Here is a 21,881-nt window from a genome sequence, read left to right as displayed (position 1 = left end):
ATTTTCGTTTTTCACTATTGTAAGGCTATCTTGCCCATAGGCTATCATGGGGAATGCTGGTTAAAGTGGTTACATGCATATCTTCCCTTAGGAGCAAGATAGGACACAAAAGTTTGGTATCCCTGAACTCAGAATTTAATAGCACATCTTTTAGGAAAGGGGTTTTTAAATCCTGTGTTTGAGAGTAGCACTTTTTAGAAAGTGGCTGTTCTCTTGCTGACCTTTCTGTGTGCCTTGGCCAGTTTGTGAATTGACTGTCTGGTTTGTGAGTGTCAGGGGCTGGGTGGCTCCCAGACATTGAGTGGGCCATCCCTGGGCTGTATAGCTCCATCTGCATCTAGAGCGGTGAGAGGGGATAGCACCTGGGCCTGAATAGGGCTGTGCCTGCTTTTCACAATGCTGGCTCCACCTCCTGCTGGGCGGCTGACGACCCTGCCCCCCTCTCTGAAAATAAAGGAGAAGCCAGTAAAACAAAGTGCTCAAGGAACACCCAGACTGGTTCAGACCGGACTCAGAGCCCTCCTGCACAAAGGGAACAAGGACTTTTAGGGGTATAAGTACAGAACCCCAGACTACATAAAATTAGAATCCTGGAATCAAGAAGGAACCTCTGCCAAGGAGAAAGCTGGAAGACTGAAGAAGGAAGACTGTCCTGCTGTGAGATTGTGGACTGACCTGCAGTTGCTTTGCTGCCAAGGAGAGGGGAAGGACTTTGCTTTGTATGTATTATAACTGTGTAATGCAGTGTAGAAATTACCTTTATGAATTATATTTGCCTGTCAGTTTAATTAACACTATTATCCTACACAATAGGCACATACATGCTTCCTGCCTCCTTGTAAACATTATTGAATTATATCCTTGGGCTCACACTTGATGTTCAGTGTAGGCTTGTGTTAAACAGATATCTTGCATGCATATCTGTCTTCTATCCTACAAGTCTGTCTGATAACTTTCTGCAGGCACCTTCCTACATCACACACATGTAAAAGGGAACGCTGGTTTTGCAGAATAGCACATTTCTCTCTAATTTTTCTAATCACCCACCTCCTACCATGTAGCCTGCAATCTACACATGATGGACAGCCATTATCACCTGCATCCAACATAGTTCTGATAGCTCATCCTTAGGATTTCATATTACAGCCAACAGTATTCCATATCCAGCAATTCCATTACACACTATTGAGCCAATCTCAACTGAAAATGGTTATAGTCAGACAGCATCATCACCATCATATGCACAAAAGGGCATAAAGTCACATATCTGGAAAAGTGTTGCCAAGTCTGCTGAATGGTCACAAACAACATCGATATAATACCTAGGAGCACACAGATAAAATTAGTGCCGGCATTTGACAACTTGAAGTGCACAGTATAGTACAATAAATCAAAATTTAATGTCATCATATAGGTGTTAGGTGATTTACAGTAGTATGTCCATAGTTATTTCTACTACCATCCCAGTCTATCCTATGTTCTGACCCCGCCAAGCCCCTTCACCTCCTTCCCTTTTGCTAAGCGGTTGTCGACTTTGTTTATGCCCAGGGCTTTGTGTACGCCACAGATATTATTTCAAAATGTTATGAATTTGATATTCTGACTAGAACTGTTGTCAGCATTCCTGGCTTTTGTTACAAATTTGGAGGAGTTGGCCATCATTATCTTCGTGCATGTAGTTCTTGTTCTTTCTCGACTTAAAGAATAATGTTGGAATGTTTCTGTGGCCCTAATTAATTTTTTCTGCCTGCACATTCCAGAAAGGCCACTTTTGATAGTGAACTGTTTTACTCTCTCTCTCTCTTTTAAATGGGAATCTCAAACATTACTCTACTCAATGCTCATATCTTTCTTCTTATGCATATTTACCCTTTCGAGTTGGCCAGTGTTAGACCTGGCATCCTTGGCATGGTTTCTCTCTAACTTTTGCCTTCAGACATCCTGTTTTTGCAGACCATACGACTCTACGCACATTACCACTGCTTTCCAGTGCAAAAGCGCTGGTGCGTTATCCCTAAAACATGGTAGACTTGACTTTTACCCAACTAGCATATTTATTTGCTTATAAATCACTAGTAAATTGGTACTATATGTACCCAGGGCCTGTAAATTAAATGATACTAGTGGGCCTGGAACACTGATTCTATCAAAAAACAAAGAAGTAGGGGGGTCTAGATGGGTTGGTTTAATGACCAAAATGCCTCACAACCCTAGTCATGTCAACAAATACAAAAAAGGAGGCATGTAGTCAAACAAAGAATGTGTGCTGTTTTGAAAAAAGATTGTGTGGAAATGAAATTACACTTGGCTGAAAAAGTTCCCATCAGCCCACCAGGTATGGCGGAGAATCGTCATGTGGGATACAGATGGTATGTTCCAAATCTCACCCAACCCATCTATTGATGGTGCAGAGATAGGAAAACCTGATGACCTTCTAGCCACAGTGTATTTCAAGATGGTGCTGATTAATGTGCAGTGCTCAGTGAAAAAGGATTGTGAAAATATGTTAAGAATAACTACGAGAATAGAAAATATGTTTATTAGGCACTATTCAAGTGTTATGATTAAAAAAGGGGCGCTATATAGTCCAAAAATATAACTATAATGCAGCGCAGGGCAGTGTGGTCAACATGTTTCAGCTGTCAAGGATGTAGTATCCAGCTTTCGTCAGGACCGTGGTATCAAAAAGGCAACTGCTAATTTATGAAATGGCAATTTAAACAATTAAAAGTACTCCTACCAGGAACTTGGAGCCCCAATGTTAACTGGAGGGCACTTAAAATGAATCATCCATTTCCTGTGAAAAAAGAGAATAGTGCAAACAACAATTGTAGTGTCAAAATTTGTATCCTCGGTGTCCACAACTAACACAATAAAACAAAACAGCTAACACATGAATAGCAAGAAGAAAAGATCTCCCTGCTGTTACAAGAGGCTAAATGTCCTCCTGAATCCAGAGGTGGCAAAAGTAATGCTCAAATTGTAGAAATGTACTCACCCAGCATTGTGTGGGAAGTATCCTCACCTCACCCAGCACCCGCTCGGGAAAAAATGAGGCCCCGCTCTGTTAGGATAGGAAAATAGCTATAACTTGTGCATTTACCCAGTGAGAAAACTACTAAGTAAAGTGTAGCTATATTAAAATGGTTTCCCTTATTAAACAAATCTCAGTTGTCTCTAAAGAGAATGGATACCCCTCTACTCCAAAACATGGTGGGGACAAGTTAGGTCAAATGCAAATTATAGTATTTAGCTCAAAACTCAGCTTTAAAAATGATGCTATCTAAAAGCTCAAAGAGTCTATAGAGCAAATACCAGGATTCAAACAAAAAAGGGGAGAGTAGTATAGCGCAAACCTACCTGTCCGTCGGTACCTCAAACCAGCTTCTGAGTGGGAGTGGAGGTAGCGGACAGGCGGAAAGCACGCCCTTTTATATGTGTGCTGATTGGTTAATTTACTACAATCAAGTATTTAACGAGCAAAAACGTCCGTCGATAATCTAACAAATCATGAGGGGAATGCGCATGCTCGGAGCAAACACAAGTTCAGCGTATGCCCGGTGGGAGCGGAGGACTGATCCCGAGCCCATGCGCAGATGTAAGCGCTGGTAGAGTATCAACCTCGCGCATGCGCAGTGTGTCCTTTAGCGCGCATGCGCGGTACAATCACAACATCGTGGACAACGAGAGCGGTGCAGCCTGTTGCTGCTCGTTACTAAAGGAGCCACTGTGTGCGATCTAAATATGAAACAGTATATTGAAGCCCATACATATCTAATCCTGCCACCCACTGTTGGAGAGTGTATTGTCAGGCTAAAGATATTAACCATCATAAAGATCATACAGAAGGCATAAATGATGATTAAGATAGCCTACTCAGTAGAAGAGGGAGTTGTAGAGTATACTCTATAGCAAGTAGGCTCATAAACAAGTCGTGTAAGTATAGGTCATCATACCCATGACACAGGTGCCCACAGACAGACCCCCCAGGATATAGCGGCATGGATTCGCAAATTTAGCGGCACAAAAATGGAAATTTAGCGGCACAAATATGTAAATTTAGCGGCAATTTTGCGGCATTTTATTTGGTCATTTTTCCTACAACAAACACAGATATCTTAGCTTTTTTAGTTATTTAACAACATGAAGCTATATCGCTATATTGAGGTGTTAAACTGGTACTAATAAGGTGCATCCAATGCCCATAGAGTGTTACCAAGTTGAAAAGTACCGAAATAATGACACAATCCAATGACAAATTTGCTACATTATACCGCAAAATTTGCCCTTTATCGCCAACAAAATTACTCAACCCTACTGCATAATTTAGCCTTCTACTGCCACATCATTCCGGTAACCCTGCACAAACACAACATACAAAACCAATGGGTGCAAATGTGCGTGCAAGATTAACGAAAATATGCCCAGCATAAGTAAGCATAAAATTGTCCAGCACCACTGCAGAATGGTCCAGGATGGATGGAATACATTTAAACCATCCACCGGCTCACAATTCCTTCTTAAGTTGTATCTCTTTTACTCTGTTCCTCACAGGCAGATAACCGCTTCAGCACCCTCTGCCACTCGGAGCACCTACGTTCCCACTTCCCACTCCAAATATTCATTTGCATTACAGAAAACAGCAGCATCACTTCATTTACACAAATACTATTACCCTTAACTAAATGTTAATGCATACTAGAATATGGCACGTTTCTTGATAGAGTACATTAGTTCACAAGGCTGTACATTTCACAAATGCAGTTCATCTTTTTGTTGGGCAATGGAATTTCGGCGCAGCCTCCACACGGATATCTGGTGATTTGCCCAAGATCACACAATTGGGTTAAGTGGTGATTGCCAATATAAAAGCTGAAATGCGCACTTGACCCAGCCACGGATGTAGAAGCCACTTGCCAAAACCTATAGTTTCATCTTTGCATCCTGAACGACCCTCGGCAGGGTACCTTTTCCACCCCAGCACGTTGCATTTCCTGCCAACCTTTCTGCCCAGCCCGCCTTGGCTCCAAGGTAATCAGCCCCACATGCCAAACTCGGCACACAGAGCGCGTAGAAGGCCCGTGGCCCATCTCAGGGCACTACTGTTTATTTGAACTGCGCCGTCCCCACTCTGCGCGGGTTCAAGCGGTCAGGGGTGTCGAGGCGCATTAATGGCCCGGGCGCTGACGTGGCAGTGTTTGGGCAGAGGGCTCTCCGGATGGGCCCCGCTGCACCCCGCCCACCGGCCTGTCAATCTCCCTGACCGAGGGGGTCACGGGATGCCGTGAACCCAGACATGTTGTGACACGTGCTTCCGGTGTGCTCAGCTTCGTGAGCGCCTTTGACCTCTTTTCGGGGTGCTCTGCTCCTCACGAGCCTGGTCACTTCAGGCCCAGAAGGATTCTTGTAAAATAACTTTATCAGTAATTCTTGTAAAAAAAACGTAATCCGTAATGCTCTACATAATCCTGATTTATGTACACGCTGTTGAACTATGTGATGTGCGGTGAACTGTGTTAATTATATAAACATATTTCTCGTGGTTTGGCTGCAGGTGAAGTTATTTGGGGTGTGCCTGTGTCACTCACGTCCTCAGTGGGGTCACAATCTTTCACTTCTTCCTCTAGACCACAGGACATGGATTAGCTTTTGTTAAAATACCGTGATTTCTTTAAAAGTGCCGATTTCGCGGGCACTTTCGTAAAAATCGCGGCATTTTTACAAAAGTGTCGTTTTCGCGGCAAATCGCGAAATCGCGAAATCGCGATATCCTGGAGGGTCTGCACAGAAAACCTGCACAAATATTAGATATAGTAGTGATGTCATCATCATACACACGACACAGGTGCAAACAGAAAAACTGTACAAATATTAGATATTACAGTGATGTCCAAGGAATATCGTCATTGAGACCCTGACTGTCACTTTTAAGCGAAAAAATCCATTTCTGTTCTTTGATAAATAGGTATCTGGATATGTCGCTAATGTGGGGCGGTATGTAAGGTTGTTCCAACACGACCCATCTGAGATCTTCTGCAGAGTGTTTGTGATTCAAAAAGTGATCAGTTAGTCTAGTCGACTGTTTACGACAACGGATGGTACTTTTATGTTCCCCAATCCTAAGTTTATTCTTTCTGGTCGTAAACCCTATATACCTCAAAGAGCAGGGACAGGTAATCATGTATATGACTCTTTCTGTGTTGCAATTAGTGTGTTTCTTGAGCAACCATATTTTACCTGTACCAAGATCTAACTGCTCAGTTCTGGAGGTTTGCGGACAGACACTGCATGAGCCGCATGGGTAGTGACCCTGTATTGGTGGTAGATCCCAGAGAGTAGGTGGTCTAGACATCTCCTGGGATCTAGGTCTCGTGTGTACTAGACTATCACGCAGACTGGGTGCTCTTTTAAAAGAGAACAAAGGTAGAGAAATATTCTCGTTGGTGATATTTAGAATACTCCAGTGCTTGCGTATAGTCTTTTGGATACTGTTGGACAGCACACTAAAAGTGCTAACGAATGTTAGTCTATCCAATGGGGGTTTCTCTTGTCGTCTCTCCAATAAGGAATCTCGGTGGTTATTGGAGGCATGTTTCAATGCTCTTTTCACCAGATTTTTGGGATACTGTCTTGCTTGTAGTTGTTGAGACAGTAGGCTAGCATGCTTATCAAACAAGACTCTGGAAGAACAGTTCCTTCTGAGACGAAGAAACTGGCCCACCGGCAAGTTGGCCCGTAGTGAGCGAGGGTGATGACTATTGAATAGTAAAAGGGAATTTCTCGCCATAGGTTTGGTGTACAGCTCACATTCCAATTTCCCTGCAGCAGGAAAAATTTACAAATCCAGAAACGAGAGTCTCTCATTACTGAATTCGATTGTAAACTTAAGATATGGGTTTTGAACATTCAGCCATTGATGAAACCGTTGTAGCTCATCAGTAGAGCTTCGCCAGACCACCAGGATGTCATCAATGTACCTCCGCCATAGCAGCACCTGATGGAAAAAAGGGTTGCTATGGTGGAGGACATGATCCTGTTCGAATTGGTGGACATATAGGTTGGCGAGGCTCGGAGCAAAAATACTCCCCATTGAGGTACCGGAGATCTGGAGGAAGAAATCTTCCTCAAATTTAAAAAAGTTTTCAGTCATGGCTATTTTGGCACAATCCATAATGAAATGGATGGGGGTGATGCTATCAAGATCACGTAAAGACAACAGATGTCTAATGGTGTCCAAAGTCTCCAGCTGCGGAATGGAAGTATAAAGAGATTCTACGTCGTCTCGACGTTGAATTCCACGTCCGGGAGCATTCTCAGGACATCAGCCGTGTCCTGTAAAAACGTCGGCATTTCCTTCCCGATAGGTTGGAGAAAACAATCCACGAAGGTGGAGAGGGGCTCCAAAAGAGATCCAAAACCCGAAATAATCGGGCGTCCCGGTGGTGGTCTAGTGGCTTTGTGTATTTTTGGTAAACAATAAAAGCCCGGTGTGACCGGGTTTTCAGTTACCAAAAATCTGGCTTCTTGGGGTGTAATCCATCCCTCTGCACTACCTTCGTCTACCAAGGTCTTAATTTCAAGTAGGAGGCGTGGAGTGGGATCTGTGGACAATCGACGATAAAATTGTGGATTATTCAATTGTCTCAGACACTCTTGTCGGTATTGAGTAGTATCAAGTATGACTGTTGCTCCCCCTTTATCCGCCGGTTTAATTGTAATTGACGGATCTTTAGATAAGGTGGTCAGAGCATTTCTTTCTCTTTTTGGGAGATTTTGGAAAAACTCAGGCTCACCATCATGTAGCCTCATAATGTCATAGGTGACTGCTCGCTCAAACGTCATCACTTGAGAGGGAACCTGATGGCTAAGAGGGGTGAATGTAGACTTTGGGCGTAGCCCAGTATTGATTTGGGGCCCGTCCGAGCACTCAGAGTCTGGTTTACCTCTAAAAAAGAAGTGTAAGCGTATCTTCCTGTAAAAGTTTTCAAGTTCAGTCCGTAATTGGAAGGGGTCACCTTTGTTTGTAGGGAAAAAACCCAGGCCTCTCTCTAGGACAGCAACCTCGTTAGATGTAAGTACTCGAGAGCTAAAATTCACAGTTAAGTTACAGTCGGTTCTGTGATGGTGCTCTGTTGTGCTGCCCTCCTGCTCCGTGTGTTCGGGAAGGAGGGGTCTTCCTGCCACTGGACTGTCTGTTGTCCTCTCCTTTTGCCGCAATTGAATCCGCGGCCACGTCCTAAAAAAGACGGATCAGGGAAAAACTGTGGGGGCTGAGTGTAAGGATTCATATTAGGGGTGAAAGAGGGTGGTTGGAAACACCAGGGACCAGGGGGCCACCATGGACCTGGATTCTGGTAATTGCCTGGATGGTTACCACCTCTCTGTCTGTTCCCTCTTTTGGAAAACCGATGTTGTCCCCCGCCACGGGATTGTTGTCCCTGGAAGTTCGAGCTATCTGAGTCACTGGAATCTGTGCCTGAGGTTGAGTAATTAGAACCCTGCCGCCTTCCTCTATAGTTAGATCCAGATGCCGCATAATTATCACTGGTGTAAGGATAAATTTTCACTAATGAGAAACGGGCAAGGTATTTCTTAAATTTGTCGATCTTGCTAGACAATATATTGTCCTTATAATCTTTGTTGGTTTTATTTGTCTCGTCAAGGCGTTTTTTGAAGAGTGTGCTGCAAGTAGCCTTTATTTGACCTTCCAAAGTCTGTATCTCGATGAGCATGGTATCCGCTATTCTCTTCGCGGAGCTCACGATCAAGATTAACCAATCCCTCGTGCATCTCCATGCTATAAGAGACCAATCTCGAATAAATTCTTTGACAGTTAAGAATAGCCTAGGGGCATTTGTCACAATAAGTCCTGTTGGAGCGCACTTTCCACGTAAATACTCTGCCATGATAAGTCCATGGACAGCAATCCGGGACTGTGCTTTTTTCAGATTGAGTAAAGTAGGCCAATCATCTTTGGCTGTACCTGTGGTTTCGGGCAAAGAATCCAGAATGCATGGATTATCTTCGAGTATAGAATTAAGATAATCATCATCTAAAGCAAGACCAGCAAAGTCTGCCATGGTCGAGCACAAGGAGCACCAAAACGGTTAGAGAACAACTGAGTGAGCTAAACCATCAGGGGAAGAATGAGCCTGATGGAAATGAAGACCCGCAACCGAGGTTGCTCTAAATACCAAAAAACAAAGAAGTAGGGGGGTCTAGATGGGTTGGTTTAATGACCAAAATGCCTCGCAACCCTAGTCATGTTAACAAATACAAAAAAGGAGGCATATAGTCAAACAAAGAATGTGTGCTGTTTCTATCACCCATCTAAGTAGAATTTTAAACCTGTCTCAGGCCTGCCACTGCAGATCATGTGTGTATAGTTTTACCAGACCAAACCTTCCTTTTTAATCCATATGTCACCCCTAGTTAAGGCCCTGGACAGCCTAAGAGCAGGGTGCATTGTATTAAAAAAGTTGGACACATACCTTTAAGACTTACATGTCCTGGTAGTGAAAAATTCTAAGATTTTTTTTCCCTACTGCAAGGCCTATCTCTCCCATAGGATATTCATTCGACTACAACACATTTGAATGTCTCTCAACCAACATCAAAACCAAGGATAATGGATCTTAACTTTGCCACCTTCTCTATCATCCTCCAGGCAAATCCGCCGCTTTCGGAGATCAATTATCTGACATGGTAGCTCACGGTGCACTCGATGATGCCATCAATCTAATTCTAGGCGACCTGAACCTACGATGGAAAGAGACCAACAACCCGATAATCCAATCGCTATCCAGTCTCCTCGGCGATAACAATCTAATCCAGTGCTGCACAGAGGAGACGCACTATAGAGGAGCCACTTTGGATGCCATCATTGCTTAAGGAAACACCATCACTATCAATCACATACTCCCCGTCGACTGGTCTGACCACCACATGATCCTATTTCATATCAACTGACTAACTCTCTCTCAATCTCCTTTGCAAGATCCCCCCAAATGGTTGAGAAACTTCTCTCAGGTTCCCATAAAAGTCCTTGAAGAACAGATAAGCTCACTTATCCCCGACACCAATGACCACTTCTCCACTAATGACCTCACTGAATGGTACAACACAGAGCTAGTGTCCATGCTTGACAAAATAGCTCCTCTAAAGCACAAAAAGAGTAGAGCCATCCCATCCAGATCATGGTTCAATCCCGGGCTCAACATCCGAAAGGAGAGAACTAAGAGCCAAACAAAGAAAGTGGAGAAATAACCCTACCTCCATCCTCCGGGATCAACTCAAATCAGCCCGTAGGAAGTACAATAATCACATCAAAAACAAGAAATGCAGCTTTTTCCACTCGGCGCTAGACAGTGCCAAAAACAGACCCAAGGAACTATAGAAGCATCATCAGAAAATAAACCTCCAAGCCCGTGCCCTCCTCTATACAGGCGTCCAAAGAACTATGCGATAACTTCGCCCACTTCTTCAATGATAAGATCACGAAAATCGAACTCTCACTGGACGTCAACAACACGCACCCCATGACGAGCATCGCGGCTGGGTCGCTTGATCTCTCTCCTAATTCCTCGCCCAATCCCTGGCTTAGCTTCCGACCCATTCAAGAAACTGAGATAGTCTTGTTGATCTCCACCTCCAAACACTCAGCTCATGTCCTAGACCCCATTCCTCCCTTACTGACCAAAAAACTGAAGCACGCCTTAGCCCCGCTCTGGAGCTCAATCATAAATAGCTCCATGAAAAACAGAGTGCTCCCAGACTGCCTTAAAATGGGTCAAGGGACCCCCCCTGTTGAAAAAACCCGGCCTAGACACGACGGATCTGAACAATTTTAGACCTGTGTCGAACATCCCCCTTCTCTCAAAAACTCTAGAAAGATGCGTACTACATCAACTAACCCAGCAGCTGGATAACATCAACCTCCTGGACCCTCACCAGTCAGGTTTCAGAAAAGGCTGTAGCACAGAAACCGCGATTCTTAACATCATCGACGATATCCATGGATCACTAGACTCTGACCAATGCTGCCTACTCATTCTCCTTGACATCTCGGCAGCATTTGATACTGTAGATCACAAACTCCTCATAAGGGCTCTCCAAGAAAGAGCTGGTCTTGGCGAGGTAGTCCTCAAATGGTTCTCCTCCTTTCTGCACAATCGTACACAAAACATTTAAATTAAAAACTTCACTTCCGACCTCCAACAAGTCAACAAGGGTGTCCCCCAGGGCTCGGTGCTATCACCGCAACTCTTTAACATCTACATGGAACCACTCTCCAAACTTCTCAGAAAAGCCAACATCCACTTCCATCTCTATGTTGATGACACTCAGATCTATCTGGAAACTACCTTTCTCAAAGAGGTACAAAGACTTAATGATGTACTGAAAGATGTCCAGCACTGGTTGACAAGCAACCACCTGAAACTCAATCCTGATAAGACGGAAACTCTCCTCATCTCGAATAAGGAAGATAACCCCTAAATTGCTGAATGGCTAAAGGCCATTGATGCCCTCAACGGGAATCTCACTCTAGCAGACTCTGTCAAATCTCTAGGCATCACTCTAGACTCAAAAGTGAACATGACAAGACACATTAGGAACTCGGCCAAAAATGCTTTCCTTAACCTCAGACTACTGAACAAAATAAAACCCTACATTGCGTCCAACGATCTCAAACAGGCCACCGAATCTCTGGTACTGTCAAGACTGGACTACGGGAACGCAGTCCTCTCAGGAATTCCAAAATCACACCTGGCTCCCATCAAAACAACACTGCATGCGGCCGCCAGAATGATCTCCGGTATCAAGAAAATCGAGCATATCTCCCCTGCACAGCCTGCCTCACCCATAAAGCCCTTCACACTGGCAAACCTGAATACTTGGCAAAAAAACTCATAAAAGCCGGCCAGACCAGGAACCTGAGAAGTTCTAACTCCCTCCTACTCATCCCACCAAAAACAAAAAAACAAAAACTGCGGACCGATCTTTCACTGGAAGCGCTCCCAAAATTTGGAACTCCATTCCCCCTCACATCAGAACCATTCACTTCTTTGTAGAATTCAAAAGCCAACTCAAAACCTTCCCCAACCGCTCACTAGGGATTGGAAAGCTTGGGGCAACTAGCGGACTTCGAGCTCAGCTCCAGCACAATGACTTCAAAGGACTCTGAAGGAAAAACGGTCCTGCACTACAATATATTGCTCTCTATTTTTGCGTGCTTATGTTGATATGTCACTCTTCTATCCTGTATCTGATGATTATTTGTTATGTTCCCATTGTAAAGCGCTCCAATACCCCTGGGTCTGGCCAGCGCTATAGAAAACTTCTAAATAAATAAATGTAAAATCCCAACTTTGGTGAAGTCGGATTTTAAATTGCAATTCTGAAAATGCCACTTTTATACAGTTGGTATTTCTTGCCTTAGCCATTTGGTGCCTGCAGCGTGTCTCTGATCACATGACTGGGTGTAGTTGGCAATTGGGCTTTGTGTATTCCTCTTAGACAGCCGCACACAATGGAAGCTTGGGTGTGACGGATGGGCTGTCACTGGCAGGATGGGAGGCGCATGGTCCAGTCTCACACCTGAATAGGCTGTATCCTGTCTCCACACAAAAGGCTATATAACCCCTGTAGTGAGTCAGGAGCCAGAGCTGGAAAGGCAGGGAATCTGTGCACTTCAAATGCATGCCCTTAGAAGCTTCTCCCCACTTCAAATGCATAACTGTGTATAAAATAGGGACCTTAGGCATAAATAAACTACCTCCTTAACATCTGCCCATGATGGTCTTGGAGTCGCTTTGAACTGCTATATTTTATTATCACCTTCTTTTACCACTAAAACCCACATTTTCGTTTCCAATTGTACCTGCAGTGACTGTTGCTTTTCACTTCTATTCAGCCCGTCTGCATATGCTGTTCATCATTTTAACTAATCTATAAATCTGATACCACTTACATTTCCAACTTGAATGAATGAAATGAAATGAAATGAAATAATGAAATGAAATGAAATAGGGATTTATAAAGCGCATGGCTGCCCTTGAGCGTCCCTGCGCTAATGACAGGGTAGTGGCAGAGGAGGAAAGATCAGGGAAAGAGCCAACTTCCACTTACGGTTTGCATTCAGCTTTTATTTGCACCAACCTCTTTCCTGCTCTAATTAACTTTGAACTGTCTACAAATGTGTCCTTCGTTTTGCTATTCTTTACCTTAAATCAAATATTCATATTCCAGTTTGAAACCTTTTAACAGCCACCTAATTTCTCCTTTTTCCTTCTTTGCACTCCTTCTTGTTTGCTATTATAGAATGAGAAGGCTAGGGCCCATTCTGTATTATTATCGTCTTTCCCTTTCAAAATAAACAGGAGGAAAAAGTGGAAGAAGATGAGCACCTTCAGAAGCATTCATGAATCTTCCCCTCACCCCGACAAAAATCCCATCATGCCTGTTTGTTCAATGATGAGTGAGGGGAAGCTTCATGAATGCTTCTGAAGGTGCCACTTCTAATAAATGTCTTTTAATGAAGTAACATAATTTAATGTACTAAAAGGAAACACTTAAAAATATGAAAGAAATACACTTTCTTGATTTTTCAAGCCTTTGTCATGGGGCCAAGCATGACCTGTGTTTCAACGCTTAGGGGCAGATTTATGAAGGCCTTGCGCCACCGGTGCGTCACTTTTTCCCATGTTAAAAATGACGCACCGGCGGCGCAAGGCCTTCATAAATCTGCCCCTAAGTATTCATTCGCTGACTACCCCACTTATAGCATTGCAGTTACAAGGCATTTAGTTTCGATGAGTTAAAAACGAGTTAAAATTAGATGCTTGGATAAGAACTGCCTTGTAAATAAACAACAGCAATATTGCGGAGCAGGTACCTTACAATCCTGTTGCATTAATGCAAGGTAAACGTCCCGTAACACGACCGATCTGTAAATAAACCAGCCGTGATTTATTTTCACAACAGCATGTCAGGCATTTTGCACTTATTGCCCCAACACTTCTCTAACACATGTTGGGTCTGCTCACTCATGAGCAATGGTCCATCTAATACTTTTCCTTTTCAAACGAATGTAAGCGGTGCACACTTTCGCAAATCGCTGCATTGCGTTACTTTGCCCTGGGAAGGCATTCCATGGGCTTTACATGAGTGCTCCCATGCAACTCACACGGATTTTGACGCATTCCCATATTTATAATATGTACACCTGGGAATACACCGAAAGTTTACGTCTTCCCAGGAGAGGTGTAACTAGGAGAAATACCCCTATTTCTCCACCTTTCTTCATCTTTCTATGTGTGCTGCAAAAGAAGAATATGCCTCCCAAGTTTGGTTTTGTGCAGAAAGGTGCCCATTCCTGCACAAAAATAATCCAGCATGCAACAATGGCACCAATGGGGACCAAGGTGCAAGGGTGCCTGTGTTGGCCAACAGGGTGCCAGTACATGGGAAAGGACCGGAAGGTACCGCATTGCCTTAAATATGATGCATTCCTGCACTTTCTCTGTCACACAGTGCAGTACAGCGAGGTAACTTGCTGCACTGTTTGACTTCTTCATAAATGAGCCACTTATTTTGGATGAAATTACCAGACCTTGAAGTTTCTAGTTCATGTGTACCCCCCCTTAATTGAGCACACAAGCCATTAAAAATGTCTGGAGGCTTTACATATAGAAAAAAGGTTACTAGTCACGAGCAACGGGTTCAGTTCACCACCAGCATTGTTAATTAAATATAGGGTGCTCCAGAGAAATTTAGAATTAGTCGGAGCACATGAATTAGACGTTTAAAACAGTTAAAAATAAAAATGCACGTTAGCTTCATATCAAATTTTCCTTCAGTGCTTTTCCCCCCCTGTATCTCTGACCCAGATACAGCTGTCTTGGCCTCTTAGACTAATGCTTATGGCAATTTAGTCCCTGTGGAAAATCTAGACACTTTCAGGTACAAGTTTATTTAATGAAGTGGAGTCTACTAATTACACATCCCATTACTTAAGTACGACATTTTAATTAGTCTCCAATTAACATAATACATGCAGTAGAAGCAGTAGTACAGTGCCCTGCAACAAGAGGATGTCTTTCATCTACATTAATGCACCATGAAGGGACCCAAAATATGCTTCTCTGAGCTAGGGTAGGTGCAATAGGAAAGTGTGTCCAGGTATAGTGGCAGCTTCACATGTGCTTTGTTCCATCACCAGAACCCCTGAGTCTAACTGCCACAGTTAAACATTTGAATTGTTCAAGCTGTGTCCTGGTTGGATGTCAATGGTAGTTTATCAAGATTAAGGCAAACATTGCCTCTAGACTCAGCAGCCCGTCATTTGAAACAAAGGGGCATATATACAAGCTACTTTTAATGACGTTGTGGTGGCGATAGGGGCTTAGCCTTAGTAATAAAGCAGCGTTAAGCCACTTAACGTGGCTTAACACTGCCTAGTAAATAAGGCCCTCTTTCACGCTATGCTTATTGTGAAAGGGGTGGGCAGTGGGTGTTGCATTGAGTGTTCTACTGCAACACCCATTGATTTTGACGCTGCCCCTATGTACAAGGGCAGCGTACATAGGAGGCAGTGCCAAAATTAAGACCAGGGAAAACCTAGTCTTCACTTGGCATAACGAGGGGAAATGCATTATTTCTCCTCGTTTTTGCTTTTTTCCATGTGCGCAGCACACATGGAAAAAGCAAAATGCCATGTATTGTTTATGTACAGGAAGGTCAGCCTTCCTGTACATAAACAATCTTAAAACAAAATGCCACTTTGTGACTTTCATGTGTGCTGCAAGAAGCAGCACACATAAAAGTGACAAAAAGGCATTTTTGGATTGTTTATGTGCATGAAGGGACACCTTCCTACACATAAACAACCCTCCCCTGTACGCAGACGCCCTTGCATTATGGTGAAAGGGAGCCTGTGTTGGTGCAAAACTGCTAAGTGTAGCGCCCGCGCAGGGGGAAATACAAGGCTGTACCATATCCTTGTTTCAGAAGTGGCGGAGTGAGGCGTTTAGCCATGACGGCTAACGTCTCACTCCGCCACTTCACTTGTACATATGCTGCAAAGATTCTCTCTGCATCTTGCGAGAATAGTTTTGCTTTCTTAGGCACTGTATGTTTGCCACATATATATTTATATGTGTGTGTGTGTGGGGGGAGGGGTGTTTGCCCAATAATTATTCATGTTAATCACCACACTTTTTCTTGGGACCCATTTATCAACCTTACAAATACTAAAATTCAAACTGATCACTTTGCTAGTTACTTGCAGGTGCTTTGAATAGGCGCATAACTCACCCAGCACTTTTACCTGGACTGGAACAGGTGGCCTGCTGGTTACACAGGAATCGTTTCAATATACACTGTAACTCAATGAGCTAAATGACTACTGTACTAATCAATGATCATCAGGTTACATACAGTATTCTCCATTGACTGGGGATTTGCCATACTATGAGTTGCCCGACGTTTCGGGACCCAGAATTACTGGCTCAGGAAACATTGGACCCAGTTATTCCAGCCCCATAGATATTGTGCCCTGTTTCATTGAGTGCAATTATGCATATGGTGAAATTAAAGGAGATGTGGTTACTGGCCAGTGGCTGTGGGAAGAAGAACATCCCAGCCTGTGCTGTTTCCTAAAGCAAAAGCTTTGGAAGATGGCCAAGCCTGTTCCAGGGTCAGGCTGATGTGGGACAAAAAATAGACCTGGGCATCAAAATGAAAATGGCCTCCATTAGTGAACCAGACAAATAAAGAAAGTGACGCACATTTGCAAATCAGGGCAGTTTTGAACTTGTAAGACAAGCTGTATGGAATTTATGCAAAGTGTGGGAGACAGCATGCATTTGTGTATGCTGGAGGCAATGTTTGTGGTAAAATCAGTTAAATCAACAGTAAAACACGGCCCAATAGACCATTCAACAGGCCCATAAACAGCCAAAAAACCGAGCCACACGCTGACCTTTCAAACCAGCTCCTCAGGCACTGAGTGATTTCTATTATAGGCCAGTCCAACCCTGACCTGGGCTGACATCGGTCTTTGCTCTCATCCTCCTCCCATCAGGCAGCTACAGCCTCTGGCCTGGCACAGGGGCCTCTGGAACACATGACCTCCATGCTCAGGCAGGAAAGATCTGGGGAGAAGACAGCTATCCCACGAGTTAAGCCCTCTCCTGCCCTGTATCTCAAGCATCCCTCATCCCCACAAGCATCTCTGCAGCCCCAAACCTATTTCTACCTGCTCCAGGCTGGTGGTAATACAGGACTGGGTATCCCTGCACCTAAATCTGACTCACTCGTAATCAGTTCACTGGTGTTTTTAAACGCTTGAGACTAACATCTGCTGAGCATGGTCATACATTTGAATAAAGCAAGGTAGAATCAGCTTTACAACCTTACAAGTTCAGTAAATGTAGATTTTCAAAGCAATTTATGAAAGGAAGTTTCATTGTGTTAAAAAGACGTAGGCGAGTATTATGATTATCTATTCATGTATTTTATTAACAGCAGCAGTCAAGAAACTTAACAAAATGACAACTCCCATAAAGGCGTAACGAAGACTGGCCAATGGGAGATGAATAAGAATGATTCCAACCAAGAGAAAAACAGCAACACCAATATCACCCCACTCGACTGCTAACAGCCCTCTTTTCTTGTGTGAGAATTTAACGATGATCCACAAACAAAGAAAAAATAGATAAAATGATGAAACAGGCTAGGTTAATTTAAAAAGTTCCTGCCAAAAGTCTTTACATCTCAGTCCCACAGAGGTAACTGGAACACCAGGGAGGAGCACACACAGGACCAGTGAAAGACGAAGGACCAGTACAAACTGGAACATCCTTAAGATGAATGTGGTAATGCTGGAGCACCTGTCAGGGTGGGGAAACACCAAGTTAATACAGTGTTGAGGTGGGATAATACTCGCTTCTGTGTCTTTCTTAAAATAAATACTTTTCTTCATAAATCACTTGGAAAATCTACATTGTATTGCAAGATTGGATGCTCCGATTATGCTTGTTCAAAACAAGTTATTTACAACAGAAGATGCAGTGTGAACAGGTTTACAATAAAAGGTACACAACCATTAACATTAAACCAATCTGCTGATATCAGAATGTCCTCAAGCAGGGAACCAGCCCTGATGCCTTAGAAGTCATACCACCTCTGAAAGAATGGGCACCAAAAATAGAAGTATCAATGCGAGCAAGAGACATTACCCATCTTACCCAGTGAGCCAGAGTTGGAGTAAAACCTGGTTTGTGGGGTTTTCTGAAGTAGATAAGAAGTTGGGAGTGAGAGGACATTCTGAGATCAATTCTTATGTGGTCGTAAACCTTAAGATATTTTCCCGCACAAAGTTTTGGTTGATCTGGAAAATAAGGGTAAAACACAGTGGTTACATTTGTCTTCACACGTTTCTGAGCTGCGAAACGAACACCTGTGGAAGTAAATTGATGAGAAGTAAGATCAAGAGCTTCAACAGCAAATATAAGTTTGTTGGAAATCAGGCATAAAGCCATTGTAAGTTTTGCAGACAACATTTTCAGTGTGAGATCAATGTTATCAGGGCAAGAAATAAACAGTTTCAAAACAGCATACACATCCCACAGTTTACTGTATTGGTTTAGGAGGATTACACATTTTTACACCCTTTAGCTGTCGACAAACAAGTGGATGCTCTCCCACCGGTTTTCCATTGAAGAAAGGATGATTTATGGAAATGGCCAATCTGTATAAATTGATGGTGTTATAGGTCTTACCTGGACTAGCTTCAGCAGCCAAGAGGTTTTCAATGAACACTTCATCCACTTAAAAGGGATCAATAGATTTTCCTATACAGCAGCTTGCCCAAAGAGACTAATCTGACTTGTAAGCCTTGGTGATACCAGGGGCCCAGGATTTGTTAACATATTCTGAAGCTTCTGGTGAAATGAAAGAGCAAGTCTGGGGGATCCTGATATTTTCCAAGTTGAGTGAGGGAGCTGTCTTATGCCAGGTTGTGGGGCTGTCGCTAAGTATCCAGCAGAAGGTTGTGAAACTACAGAAAAAGAACTGGACAGTCTATTACTAGTTCTAGAAGTGGAGGGAACCAAACTTGTGATTTCAAGAATGGAACCACACCAGGGTTATCAACTGACGTCTTGTCTGAGCGAAGGCCCTGTTGATCAAGAAGAAAGGAGGGAAAACTTAGTTCGGGGAATGGGCCCAAACTCGTAAAATACATCTGTAGCTAAAGATATTATATTTATTTATTTAAGTCTTATATTGCGCAGGCCAGACCCGAAGGTATCAGAGTGCTTTACAACATTTATCATGATGCAATCGGACACACGTTATTTCAATAAATAGCATTGTCTCGTGTCGAATCCTGATAAGGCTTGGAGGGGATCATAGGAGCAAATCAAAAGGCAGGCGATATAAATGCCTTCTTATTGAAGTGTCTATATTCTCCGCTGCGTGAGATTCCTGTGGCAGAGGAACTCTGTCTCGTCGGGTGTAAGCTATCCATTCGGATGAGTTCGGTTGAGGAAGAGGTCTTTGAGCTGTCTTTTGAAGTTTATGAAGGAGGGGCTAGTTCTGATATAGACTTAAATGGAGTTCCAATTTTTAGGCGCATTTCCAGAGAAGGAGCGTGATAAAGTTTGTGTTTGCAAGATTTGGGAGGAATGAGGAGTAGTGTGTTACTGCACCTGAGATTCCTTGTACGGCCAGCCTTTTTGAGTTTGGAAGCCAGGTAGGCAGGTTTACCGGTGTGAAGAGCTTTGTGTGTGAGACATGCGGTTTGGAAGTTGGAATGCGCTTCAATTGGGAACCATTTTAGTTCTCTTAAAGAAATACGAGATGTGCTCGTATTTCTTTACTCCGGTGACCATCCTAGCAGCTGCATTTAGAGTTGTTCTGAGGGGAGGTAAGTGAGATTTTGCCGTGCCTGTGAGGGTCGCATTCCCGTAGTCCAATCTGGACAGAACCAAAGATTGTGTGGCCTGTTTAAGGTCATTGGTATGGATGAAGGGTTTGATTTTGTTGAGTAGTTTTAGGATGAAGAATGCACTCTTCTCAGTGCTCTTAATATATTTGCTCATGTTTGGACGGGGGACCAGAGTGATTCCCAGGGATTTTACAGAGTCGGCCAGGGTATGATTGCAGTTAAAAGCATCAATGGATTTTAGCCATTCTGTGACTCGGGGTGTCTGTATTTTGTTGTCTCCAATTGCGGATGTTTCTAGGTTGATCTGGGTAATGTCGGCATAGAGGTGGATGGGGATGTTGGATTTTTGAGTATAGTGGTGAGGGGTTCCATGTAGATGTTTAACAGTGATGGGGAGAGAACTGATGGTTGTGGGACACCCCTGGTTATCGGGAGTAGGTCAGATGTGAAGTTGTTAATTTTTATCCGTTGAGAGCGGGTCTGTAGGAAGGAGGTAAACCATGGTAGGGCCACTTTGTCCGCTCCGATCCTTTTTCGGAGTGCATTCATGAGCAGTTTGTGGTCAACCGTATTGAAGGCTGCCGATAGGTCAAGGAGTATGATTAGGCAGCACCGGTCTGCATCGAGTGATTTGTAGACATCAACTATGACATTCAGGATTGCTGTCTCGGTGCTGCATCCTTTTCTGAAGCCCGATTGGTGAGTATCCAGAAGGTTGTTGCTGTCAGTGTGTTGGTTGAGTTGGAGGAGAACACATCTTTCCAGGATTTTGGCTAAGAAGGGGAGATGGGAGACAGGCCTGAAGGTATTGGTGTTGTTTGGGTCTGTGCCCATTTTTTTTTAGTAATGGCGTTACTTGGCCGATTTTAAGACAGTCTGGCATGACTCCGGTTCTGAGGTAGCTATTTATAATCCTGGCCCCGAGAGGGGCGAGGTTGAGCTTTTTTGTCATTTGAGCAGGAATAGGGTCAGTTAAGTGTGAGGAGGGTTTGGACCTGTTAATCTTTTCAGTGATACCTGATTCAGAGATGGGGTTGAATGTCTTCCAGCAGCTGAGGAGGTGCATGGGGGCTTGTTTCCTTCTTTGCTGGGTGGCAGGCTTTCAATGGGTGACAGGAGGTCGTCATCAAGGGAGCGCTCAATCTTGATGATTTTCTCTTTAAAGAAATTGGCAAAGTTGTCACATAGATCTTTGGAGGCCTGCACTGGTATTGAGGCTTGGAAATGTGTTGTTTAATGATATTGAAGAGTTCTTTGGAACTTTTTTTGCATTGTCTAATGCATTACGGAAGAAGGTAGTTTTTTCATTCTTGATATCCTGCATTCTATTTTGAGCTGATCAAGGTGGGTTGCGGCCGGGTTATTCCTCCAAAGTCTTTCGGCAGCTCTGAGTTGTCTTCTTTCAGAGCTACGGTCTGTATTCAACCAGGTTCTCGATGGGTTGTTCCTGACTCTTTTTTGTTTTGGGGGCTACTTGGTCTAGTATGGTTGTCATCATTGTGTTGTAGTGTGTAGAGAGGTCACTCGTAGTGGGGGGAAGTAGTGTCCTCACCCTTTCTTCCAGGTCGGCAAGGGGAATCTGTCTTAAATTTCTCATCCAAAGAAGGGATTCCTGTGTACGGGGCAGGGGATGAGTCATTTGGTAATGTGGAATAGAATGATGTGGTGGTCTGACCAGTCGACAAGAAGGATGTGGTCGATAGTAACTGTATCTTCATGAGCTATAATGGCGTCAAGGATTGAGCTTCTATTATGGGCTTGCTCTGTGCAGTGTTGGATGAGATTATTATTGAGTAGAAGTTCGTTTAAGGATTGGATTGGAGTATTGTTTTTTTTGTTCCAATACTAGAGGATCTGAAAGCCAACTGAAGAATCGGGCCCATTGGAAATTGAGTCTGGTGTCAATTAAGTCTACCTTAGAAGGACCCCA

Source organism: Lissotriton helveticus, chromosome 10, assembly GCF_964261635.1.
Source record: "Lissotriton helveticus chromosome 10, aLisHel1.1, whole genome shotgun sequence".
Lineage (NCBI taxonomy): Eukaryota > Metazoa > Chordata > Amphibia > Caudata > Salamandridae > Lissotriton > Lissotriton helveticus.
This window is presented reverse-complemented; position numbering follows the sequence as displayed.